At 52.7% G+C, this 10,536-nt stretch overlaps 1 long non-coding RNA gene and 1 pseudogene across 1 annotated transcript; one reads left to right on the top strand and one right to left on the bottom strand.

The window, feature by feature from the left end:
- Positions 1-673: 673 nt before the first annotated feature.
- On the bottom strand, positions 674-1,663 carry LOC101285727 (bcl-2-like protein 13; annotated as a pseudogene).
- A 2,284-nt stretch (positions 1,664-3,947) lies between these two features.
- Positions 3,948-9,922, top strand: LOC117196151 (uncharacterized). Its single transcript, XR_004476228.2, has 3 exons — positions 3,948-4,059; positions 4,648-4,816; positions 5,124-9,922. It is a non-coding gene; the product is annotated as an uncharacterized LOC117196151 (long non-coding RNA).
- Positions 9,923-10,536: the final 614 nt, after the last annotated feature.

Here is a 10,536-nt window from a genome sequence, read left to right as displayed (position 1 = left end):
GCAACCTCGATAGGCCAGCTAAGCCACCCTCCAGCTTCCAAACGCGGAGACAAACTTGCCCCGCGGTCACGGGCAGGGGCCCCGGGTCTCTTCCGTCTTGTACGTTTAAAGACTAAAGGCAGCATCTTTACAAGGGGAACTGCGGGAAGCATTGGGAGAGCCCTCTCCACAGGGCCTCGGGGCACCCTGGGGCGAGGCGGCTGAGACCCGGCAGAGCACCTGGGCTGCGGGACTGAGGGTGGGAAGAACAGAGGAGCTGAGAGACCCCAGGCAGGAGCGCGCCAGCAGCCGAGGGGCCCACAGCCACGCCCTCCTGCCTGGGGTCTGCCCCCCAGGCCCCCCCCACGGGGACCCTCTCGCTCTGAGACTGTGGCTCTCACGGGACGACGTTGTCCCCGGGGGACGTTTGGCAACACGGGGAGACACGTGGGGTGGGGCTGTCACCACTGGGGAAGGCGCTACGGGGCTGGTGGGCGGAGGCTGTGCACCCTACAGGGCACAGGCGCCCAGGCCCGGGGCCTCCAATCAGACCACCGCGCGCAGCCTCCAGCTCAAGCCCTAACACGTGGGTCGGCCCCCTGCCCTGCGGACCCAAGTCCTCCTGACCCCGGAGTGTCCAAGGGATGTCCAGCCAGCTCCTGGTCGCTCCAGTCCGGTCGACACGACTAAAACCTTACGCCTTTTTGTCTTCTCTCTCCGAAAAATCTACTTCCTTCTCAGAGCCAGTGCCACCCCAACTGCCACCTCCAGGATGGCAACGGCAGCTGCCCCTCCGCCGAGCGGGAGGGACTTGCCCTCGGGCGGCGGGCCAGCTTTGTCGTGGCCACCGGACAGGGCCCCGCCCGCGGGCCACCTGCTCTCCGCCCGCCCGGCGGGGCTGCTGGGGGCTCCACCGGGGGCTCTGCTCCCGTTCGGCAGCTTCGGACGCGGCCTCTTCTGCCTCTTTTTCAGCAAGTTCCGTGGACAGAGATGTCGTGGGGCCGGCTGTCTGGCCGGCCGACCCCTCGGGGCCAGTCTTCCCGGCCGCCGCCTCCGCGCCCTCAGGAACCCCTGCTTCTCCACGTGCGCGAGGTCCAAGGTGGAGGATTTGCTCGCTCTTCTCTCCGGTCCCGTTGCTGTCCAAGCTCTCGATTTCTTCGGGTCCACTGCGACCTGCTGCCAGGACTCGGGATCCGGGGATGCCCACCGGTGGGCTCTAGGTGCGCCAGCTCTGGCTGCTGGACGGCGACACGGGGAAGCCCTCGGCCCGCCAGGGCGCCCTCGCGGGTGTCGGAGCCTCAGCGGGGCTGGCGAACGTGGAGCCGCCCCTGGGCTGGACGTGGATGTCGTTGCTGTCCCCCGTGGCGCCGCGGGGCACTGCTCGTCTTCCTCCGCGGACTCCAGGTTAAAGGAGATCAAAGGCAGTGCCCTAGCCACCCTGCTGCCTGATGCACTCGGCGGCGTGGTTCTCCGGGAGAGTTGCACCAAACTGCAGCGATGCGCTGCAAGGCTCCTGAGCTCACCTTGTCAACCCCGAGAGTATTGATCGTAGCAAAATCGGAGGCACCAACGTCTTATTCCGGCCGCTGGCGTGAACTGCGGTCTCCAGTGTACATTCCCGACGTGCCTGGTACGCCCCTGGCCTGTGTGCTCCCTGCAGCTCTGCTTGCCTGCAGCGGTCCCTTCACTTCCTTTCCTGAACTGTCTGCCGCGGCTGTGCGCCGCGGAGTCCTCACGGGGGTCTGTCTACCAGGCTGAAGAGCTTTAGCATCCGGCGGAGGGGCGTCTGCAAGGCCCCGCGCAGAGGCGCCCTCGGCTCCTACTACGCCTTCTCCCCAGGTGGGCCAAGCGGTCCTCTGCGGAACTGTCGGGGTTTGTGGGGCTGAACACGGGCTAAGAGTGCCGGGTGAAGCCTGTGCTGGCGAAGGCTTCAGAAATTTCTTCGTCCAGGGATTTTAGCTCTTCAATTTCAGTTTTACCTTTTAATAAAATGTCTTGATCCAGAGATTGTGAAGCCATATCTTGTCGAACCCGTTGGCGTGAGGAAAGATGTTGCTCCCGCAGCTCCTCCTGAGAGAGGACTCCCACGTAGCTGAGGACGACACACCTTGTTTCCTGGTGAGCCCCCAGAGGCACATGGGAGAGGACGCCATGGGGTCGGGTGGCAGAGCTCCGGAACGGTCTGCTTGCAGATGTGTAAAACCTGGCCCGGGCCCCTGCCCCCGAAGAGGTGAAAGGCACAGCGGCGGCAGATGACTCTGTTTTTAATTTCTTTTTAAGGCGCCACCCTGCTGTTTTCCACAGCAGCTGCACCGCTTCGTACTCCTACCAGCAGTGTGCGGTGGTGCCTGTGTCGCCACATCCTCCCCAGCACTTGCTGTTTTCTGGGGGTTTGTTTTGTTTTTGTTTTTTGACAGCACCTTCCTAGTGGGTATGGGGTGGTATCCCACTGTGGTTTTGATTTGCATTTTCCTAATGAACAGTGATGTTGAGCATCTTTCCACGTGCTTGTTGGGAGTAGCACAGATTCTATTTAAGCTCGTTTGTTTGATTATAACCTTTTAACTCTTTGGACATTGAGCACATGGGCCTCCAACTGAAATCTTGCCTTGAACCCTGCAAACGTTAGGGGCAGACCTGAGTCCAACCCATCCCAAAGCCTTCTACCACCTAGTTAGGTATGGATTGACCCTTTAAAATATTGAGGACAGCAGCATTAGACAGAGACCGCTGATTCTATTAAAGAGTTTTGTTTTAGCTGAAGAAGAGAAAACTAAGAAGGGTCTACCTTATCCAGCACCTTGTGTAAGGCGTGCAGGTCCCACACCTCCAAGTGCAGTGCCTAAACCAGCAGGTCAGCATCCCCTAGGGAGTGGTAGACACACAGATGCTCTAGCCCCACTCCAGGTAGACTAACCGTGAGCTGTCCGAGCTTTGACGTTTGAGACGCACTGCTCTGTGTGTTCATGAGGGTACCAGGAAGACTAGAAACAAACAACTTGAGCAACACCATCAGTGACCTTACTGAGCACTCACTGTGCACCAAGAACTGCACGATGCTTTTCATGTATTATCATAACAGGTAAACACTTTACAGAAAACTGAGGCTTAGAAATGTTACTTGCCCCACGTCGTGGCTAGTAAGCAGTGGAGCCAGGATTTAAACCCAGGCAGTCTGAAAATAGAATCTGATGAACTTCACATACCATTTCATCTTGTAAAGGAACCAGAGGATTAAAGGGAACAGATAAATAATGACGGAATAAATAAATGAACCGTCATAAATGGAAATCTTAAGTTCAGGAGTTAATCGCTGCGGGCTGGCGTGGCTTTTTCCCCAGTTCTGAAGCTTCCTCCTAAGTGGAGAACAGAGGGGACCCCTGGTCTGTGGTGGAGCCCAGGCACTTCCGAGGCCCTGGACCTCCAGCGCCCACCCCCCTCCAGAGAGCTCGGGCTCAGCAGCGCCCCCTGCAGGAAGGTTCGGAGGCAGGTCAGGCTGCGTGGCCGGTCTGTCCCTGTGGGTTCGGGGTTCCGAAGCCCACTCTTCACAGACAGACCAGCTGATGTTTGGAGCTCCCGCCTGCCTTACTCTTCCTCACATTCCTCTGTCGTTTCAGGACTTGGTCTGAGAAGGGAGGGTGCATTTTTTCAGGCTCCCTCACACTTCAGCAAGCACCATTTAAATCATTTGTTTATTTTAAATAATATTTTTTATTTGTTGGTACCTGCTTCTGCTCATTTTCAAAAAGGACTTCCCCAACAGAAAAAAGAATTTAAGTTTTGCAGCAAATATAGGTACATATAATATTTATGTTAATATTTATTTTTAATATATGTTTAAATAATATTGATCCTGTAATATTTTATTTTAAATAATAGTTCAAATAAGTCAATGTTTAATGTAACATAAATACTTATGTAATATAATCTAAAGAGTTTCACGAAATTTCAAAATATTAAAGCTCGCTAAACCAGTGACTCAACTGTGTTTCTCCACAAGGCTCTTCCAAGGACGATGCTCAAGAAAGGATACCAGCGTCCGGTCACAGGGCCAGGTCCCCCGGCTCCCTTCAGCTTAAGGTAAGTTGCCACACATGGTGGTAACTCATATCTACTCCCATCCACACGAGGAATTTGGGTGCTTTTGAAGATGATGTAACAGGTACTGCCTGTCATTTTGGTGTGTAAATTACCTATGGAACATGGGCTTGAAGGGCTGATACAAACTTAAAACCAGTTTATTTGGGCTGTACCTGCTTAGCAATCCAGTGATGGGGGAGGCTTGTTCCATGGTCATGACTGCAGTTCTCAGGGTGTCTCAAGTGTATGGAACGGAGGTTCCAGCCCCAGCGTTTGACGGTAGGAAGCAAGCAAGCAGTGATGAAGACAGCATTCCAGGCTTTATTTGTTTGCTTACTGACCATTGAGATGAAAGGGCATGATGGAGCTAGTATTTCTTCCAACTGAAGTGAGCACAAGCCAGGTGCCTTTCAATACCTGAAGCGCTGGGAGGGTGTCAGTTTGGTTGGAACAATGGTCGTCGAACCCTGAGGGTCCCAGAGCCGAGAGCAGAGGTCACACTGCCAAGAAGGAAACGTTGAAAGGAAGGCATTGAAAGGATCGGTGAGAACACCCTGCATGGCTTTATTTTTCTCCTGGGTGTTACAGAGGCGAGAAAGTTGGGTCTGAGAGAATGGAACGTCGTGGTGCCCACGGAGGCTGCGATGTGCTGTGTAGCATCAGAGACACAATCTCACTGCAGTCTTGAGATGTCAGGGGAGAAACTTCATTTGATCCTGCTAAGCTTACAGAGTACAGATGGAGAGAAAGACTAAAAGTAAGCAATGAACAGGTAGGGGGAAAGCCTCCGAAGGATCCTTCCTTATAGATGATCAAGTTGGGGGAGCGGGGGATACCTCCCACTGTAGCTGAATTCCCTGGACACACTTAGTCCCAGACCACTCAGAATAGAATGCTCTGGGCCACAGTCCCTTTCAGACAAGCCACCAGCAATGGCTGAGAAAGAGAGACTAATCCCTGTATTCGCCGGGGTGGAGGTAACGAGCAAGGTCAGTCGGCCTGAGGGAGGATGCATCAAAGGTGAATGGTTTTCGGAATAGCCGTGCCCTGTTCCCTTTGTCCAGCTCCAGGCTGACAGCGTCCCGTCAACTTCCAGTCATTGTTCCATCTGCGAGCGTTGCTTCTGGCAGAGACCTGTTCCCCGGCAACAGTGCTTCCTGCTTACTGAGCACCCTGGCACTTCTCGCCACCTTGTTTCAGCTTCATCACACTCTGCAAGGTAGGTTTTATGTCCATTCAAGAAATGAAGGCAGTGAGCCCCTGAGAGCTTTGGAAAGTGACGGCAGACACAGGAGAAGAGCCCAGGTCGAAGCCCAAGGCTGTTGATGCCAAAGCTCGTGCACCTTCACCTCCTCCTCTGCTGTCTGTCACAGGGCGAGGCAGACCTCGGACAGGACGTGTGACCCAGGTGAGTGCCTATCAGCTACCCATGAATCCTTCAAAAGAGAATTTCAGTCTCAAATTATGAAAATTGTGTGAGGAACACCTGAGTAGACCGCCTTTGTGAAATGTATATAACTTGGGGAGAACGAAGACGAAGGAACGGGTTTTCTCGTCTTGAGCAGAATCAGGCCAATAACTTGATTTCCTTCCCAGAGGGTTTCCATCACTTCCCTCGCCCAGAGCAGAGCCATCTCCCACCCTCAGGCCGCAGAAGGGTCCCCAGCCCAGGTCAACCAGCTGCCTTGATAGAACCTGCTCTACTGAGTTTCTGCTGGTCCTCAGTTTCCCCAGAATTTCCATTCCTAAAGGGCTTTGGGGCAGCAGTCTTAACTGAAAGAGGCCGCTGAAACTCCAGTGTTACGGCATTTTGCATAAAATGGAAGAAGCGTGATCGTCTGCATCAAAGGAGGGTGGGAGCCCCAGACCTCCCCACTGGAGGCCTCTGCTCTCACCTCTGCTCCCCTTCCTCTGCCCACTGCTCTGTGTCCTCCCTGGGGGCCCCTGTTCCTCTTGTCCAGCTGTTTACGCTCTCAGACTTAAGAAGTCAAAGGAAAATGAGGTCAGAGTTCACAAGCACCACCAGGCTCCACCGCGGCCCCAGCTCTGTTTTTTTTTCTGGAAAACAGATGGCTCAGCCGGTGGTGATGGACAAAACCTCAAAGAAGGGGTCTGCATTGCCTGTGCGTCTCCACGCACTCTGCAGGGGGGTCTTAAGTTTCAATCATCGCTGATCTACATGATTTTATTATCAGACTGTCGTGGACACAGGCTAAGGGCACTCAGACTGTGCTCCCAGCTCCCCCCGGCGGCCGCCTCCTGTCCCCTTCGGCTCGTGCAGGAGGAGGGGAGAGGCTGGTCCAGAACCCCCTGCACCACCACCACTGTGGCAGGGCTGAGCCACCACCTCCTAGCAGCCCTGCAGCCTCGGACAAGCACTGAGCCTCCAGGCCTCGGTGACCCTGGTGTCAGGGGGGGCATTCATCTCAGAGATGGGAGTTGTGAGGAATCCTGCAAGGTGCTCAGCTCAGCACGGGCTCCATCCGTGACCGTCTCCTGTTTCTCCCAAACGGCCATGTTCGAATGTCTCTGCTGCCAAGAGGCCTGAGAGTCATGGTGTCCGGATTTAATACACGCTGACACCATCTGGGAAAGGGTTAAAGCCTGAGCTTGTTTCCGCAGCTGACCTCTGCCGGGACCCCGCAGAGACGCAGGCTCCTGGGGGCCAGCCTCACGCAGATGAACATCTTCATTCAGTTCCGTCTGCATCATCCAGCCCCATGCAGGCCCTTCTCCCACCTGCTTGACCCTGACGTCCCTCTGTGCGAGGGCGAAGTTCTTCATCCTTTAATTGGAGATCATGCTTCAATCGTAAAGTTTCCCGCTCTGCGCCCCCCCTCTGCCCTCTGCCCTCTGCCCTCTGCCCTCTGCCCCAGCACTGTGAACCCAGATGGCCATTTCCTTTTTCCTAAAACGAGCCTCATGCCCACTGTTGTAAATGCGGGGCAGGTAGAAGGCTCGGGGTGGGGCTGTGTGCTGAGCATCCTTATCTGAGTGTTTAGACACAGCTGGCAGATCCCTGTTCCCTGTTGCCCCTTCTAAGAGAGAGCAGGGGAGGGTCCTTCTCTCGCCTTGGCCCAGGTAACCCCACTGGCACATAAGCAATGAGCATGACCCCACAGGAGCAGAAGCAAGGGGACCAGCCATGCCTGGTCCTACGAGGAAGCTCGGAAGAGAGGCTGACGATTGTGTACAGGCGGTACAAGGACGAAAACGCTGTCTCCGTGGAAGGTCCCAGATTTTCTCCAGGCCAAGCCTGAAGGTCTCTTTGTTAGTGAGTCCATAGTGATCAAAGCAGAGATTAAAGGCAGAAGGACCCTGAGGCTGGCTCCACAGAGTGAGCAGGGGGCCCCAGGCCGGGGAGGGTGGGGACACAGCACCGGGCTCCAGTCAGAGGGGCAGACATGCCCATTCCCGGCGAGCGCAGCAATCTGCGCGGGTTCCAGGCCCCTCCTCTCTCTGAACCTCTAGCAGGTCGCCTTGGTAGGGTGCGAAGAATCTCGGTTTCCCCGCAAAAGCCAGGGGAGTTGGGGATGGAGGTGAGCAGTTTAAAGACATTCAGGGACCAGAACAACCGGGGGAATAGTATGTATTTTTCTGAACAGCTTTTAAAGAGGGTTTCACCTCGTGGTAAAACTGCAGACGCCATCTGGACAGGCAATGAGCCTGAAACGCAGTGGAGGGGATTTGGTTCTGCACCTTCACACGGGGCAGAGCTCCTCGTGTCCACTTTTTTTTGGGGGGGAGGGGCGGCAGGAGGGCTGTGAAGAAATGCATGCTGCACAGATAAAGGAATGTCCGGCATTAAATGACAGGAGAAAGTGATGATTCTGGAGCCCTTGCAGGTACAGTACAAATTTGATCACCAGGCCCTGGGGCAGAGCGGCCTCTAATTTTAGCCGCTGCCACTTGTTCCTTCACTGCCCCCCGCCCCCGACCCCTGCCCCAACTTTCCCCACAGTGAAGATTGCAAGGAACAGCTGTTTTGGGTTTAGAAACCCTCTATCCTGCTTATCAGATCTACTTTGCCATTGGTTGAGACTAATACATGCGATGTCAAGGTTTATCTTTTAATAAAAAGTACAGTTAAATTCATTTTTTCTTCCAATTTTAATAAGATCCTTTGAGATGACTTTTGTTTGGTAAAACCACATTGGGAATCACTGATAGAGTGTGTGTTTGTTGACTTCTTTTCTAAGTTTCTTCTTCTGGAGAAATGTTTGTTTCAGAGGATCATGGATATAGTTCTGCAATCCCTCATCCACAATTGGAAAACCCAAACAGCTCTGAAAACAGGAAGTGTTTGGTAACACATTTGGCAGCAAAGCCTGACCTGACCTGAATGCTTTCAAAGTCAAAACCTGACCTGAGTTGCATGAGCCTGTTTTAGTTTATCCCACAAGTGGTGTAAATGCAAAGACGCTTTTCTGGAGAAACATTAAGGTGCTTTATTCCACAGTGTTGCCCTAGACCCCATTTTTACATGCTATATGGTATATTACTGTCCTAGAATCTGAAAGAAATCTGAATTCTGAAACACGGCTGGCCTCACGAGTTTCAGATTAGGAATTGTGGTTCCGTAGACATTTGTTAAATAAATGACCGAACGTCCTAAGGGCTTCACGAGGGCATGTTTATTCTGCTCACCCAGGCCAGCTCTGCAGCGATGGCTCTAGCCTTTCTGTCACCTCATCAGACCTGCATCTGTGGGCCTGAGGTGCCCACAGCTTCCTCTGTTTCCTTTGTGGTGTGAGGGGATGAGTGGAGGTTTCACCACATCACCTGCTCAACCACTTGCCCCTCCCTTCAACCACCAAATATGTGTTAAGTGTCGCCACCATGCGCTATGTGAGCACAGAAAGGCAAAGCAGAGTGAGACTCAGGCTCTGACCTTTCACGACTCCTGTTCGTACAGAGAACAGATCGGTGGTTGCCAGAGGTTGGGAGGGGCATGGGCAGTGCAGAAGGGGGTGAAGGGGGTCAAAAGGGACGCACTTGCAGTTATACAATAACTAAGTCCTGGGAAGTACAGCATGTGACTACAGTTAATAATACTGTGTTGCATATTTGAGAGTTGCTGAGAGAGTAGACTGTAAAAGTTCTCATCACAAGAAAAAAAATATTATAACTATGGATTCTGATGGATGATAACTTACTGTGGTGACCGTTTAGCAATATATACAAATAGCAAATCACTGTGTCATACACCTGAAACTAATATAATGTTATATGTCCATTATATCTCAATAAAAATAAAATTTTAAAAGAAAGTAAAAACCACGAATAAAATAAAAATAACTCCTATTTGTAATATTAATGTGATGAAAGCAGAATGTTAGAAATCTAAACTATCTTCTCTTGTATAAAATGGTCATTCATTCGTTCCAGCACACATTTATTAAATTCTCCACTCGGCCAGGCACAAAAAGAGGACAGACCTCGTTGGGGCACTAAGTCTAGTGGGAGCCTGATGCCCGAGGAGCATTTACCCCTCGGCAGCCATCCTCGCGCAGTGGGGAGAAAATGCCCGTCTCTGGCCAGAGAGCTTCGCCAAAGGCGGTGCTCTCTGAGCAGACGGGGTGCTTACTTAGGAGAGAACCAGGGCAAGGGTATCTAAGGAGCAGGCAGAACCCGTGCAAAGGCACTCAGACTGGACATCATTGGCGCGTGGGGCAAGAGTCCACTGGGAACGTCTGCAGGTCAAGATGCACGTGGAGAAAAAGAACATTTCAAAAGTTTTAAAATGGTACAGATGAACCGGTTTGCAGGGCAGAAATAGAGACACAGGTGTAGAGAACAAACGTATGGACACCAAGGGGGGAAAGCGGGGGGAGGGTGGTGGTGGTGGGATGAATTGGGAGATTGGGATTGACATATATACACTAATATGTATAAATGGATAACTAATAAGAACCTGCTGTATAAAAAATAAATAAAATTAAATTAAAAAAAAAAAAGTCGAGGAGGGTCAGGTCGTGAAAGGGCCGTGCTCCCAGCCCGGAGCACAGGCCGCTGCCTCCAGGCAATGAAGGATAGCTAACTGGTCAATGGACCATGATCCCTCCTCATGTGTAAATAGTTTGGAGGAGAACAAGGTGCGGAATTTGTTTCCAGCAAGATGCCCTTTGAATCTGCAAATAAGGAACATGTGTGTCCTGCAGGGCCGGCCCTACGCGAAAGCGTGAAGGAAGCCCCGTGGACGGTCACCACCCTCCTGCCGCTAAACTCCCCACATCGCACCCCCCGTGGAGACCCTCGCGACACTGCGATGCCCAGACTGGCCACGGCTGCACTGAGAAAAACCGGTACGCGTTTCTTTTAAATAGAAGGATGATGTCGTAGTCATTTCCTCTTAAAGTATTTGTTGCCACAGGGGAAGAATAGGTAACGTTCGCAACAGAAGCACCATTTTCTCCTTCCTTTTGCCTGAGTACCTGTGCTACATTTCACCTGCTCTGAAAGGAAAGGGGCATCCCA

The sequence above is a fragment of the Orcinus orca genome, chromosome 6, assembly GCF_937001465.1.
Source record: "Orcinus orca chromosome 6, mOrcOrc1.1, whole genome shotgun sequence".
Lineage (NCBI taxonomy): Eukaryota > Metazoa > Chordata > Mammalia > Artiodactyla > Delphinidae > Orcinus > Orcinus orca.
Note: the sequence above shows the minus strand (reverse complement) of the source record. Positions and strands in the feature narration are given on the sequence as shown.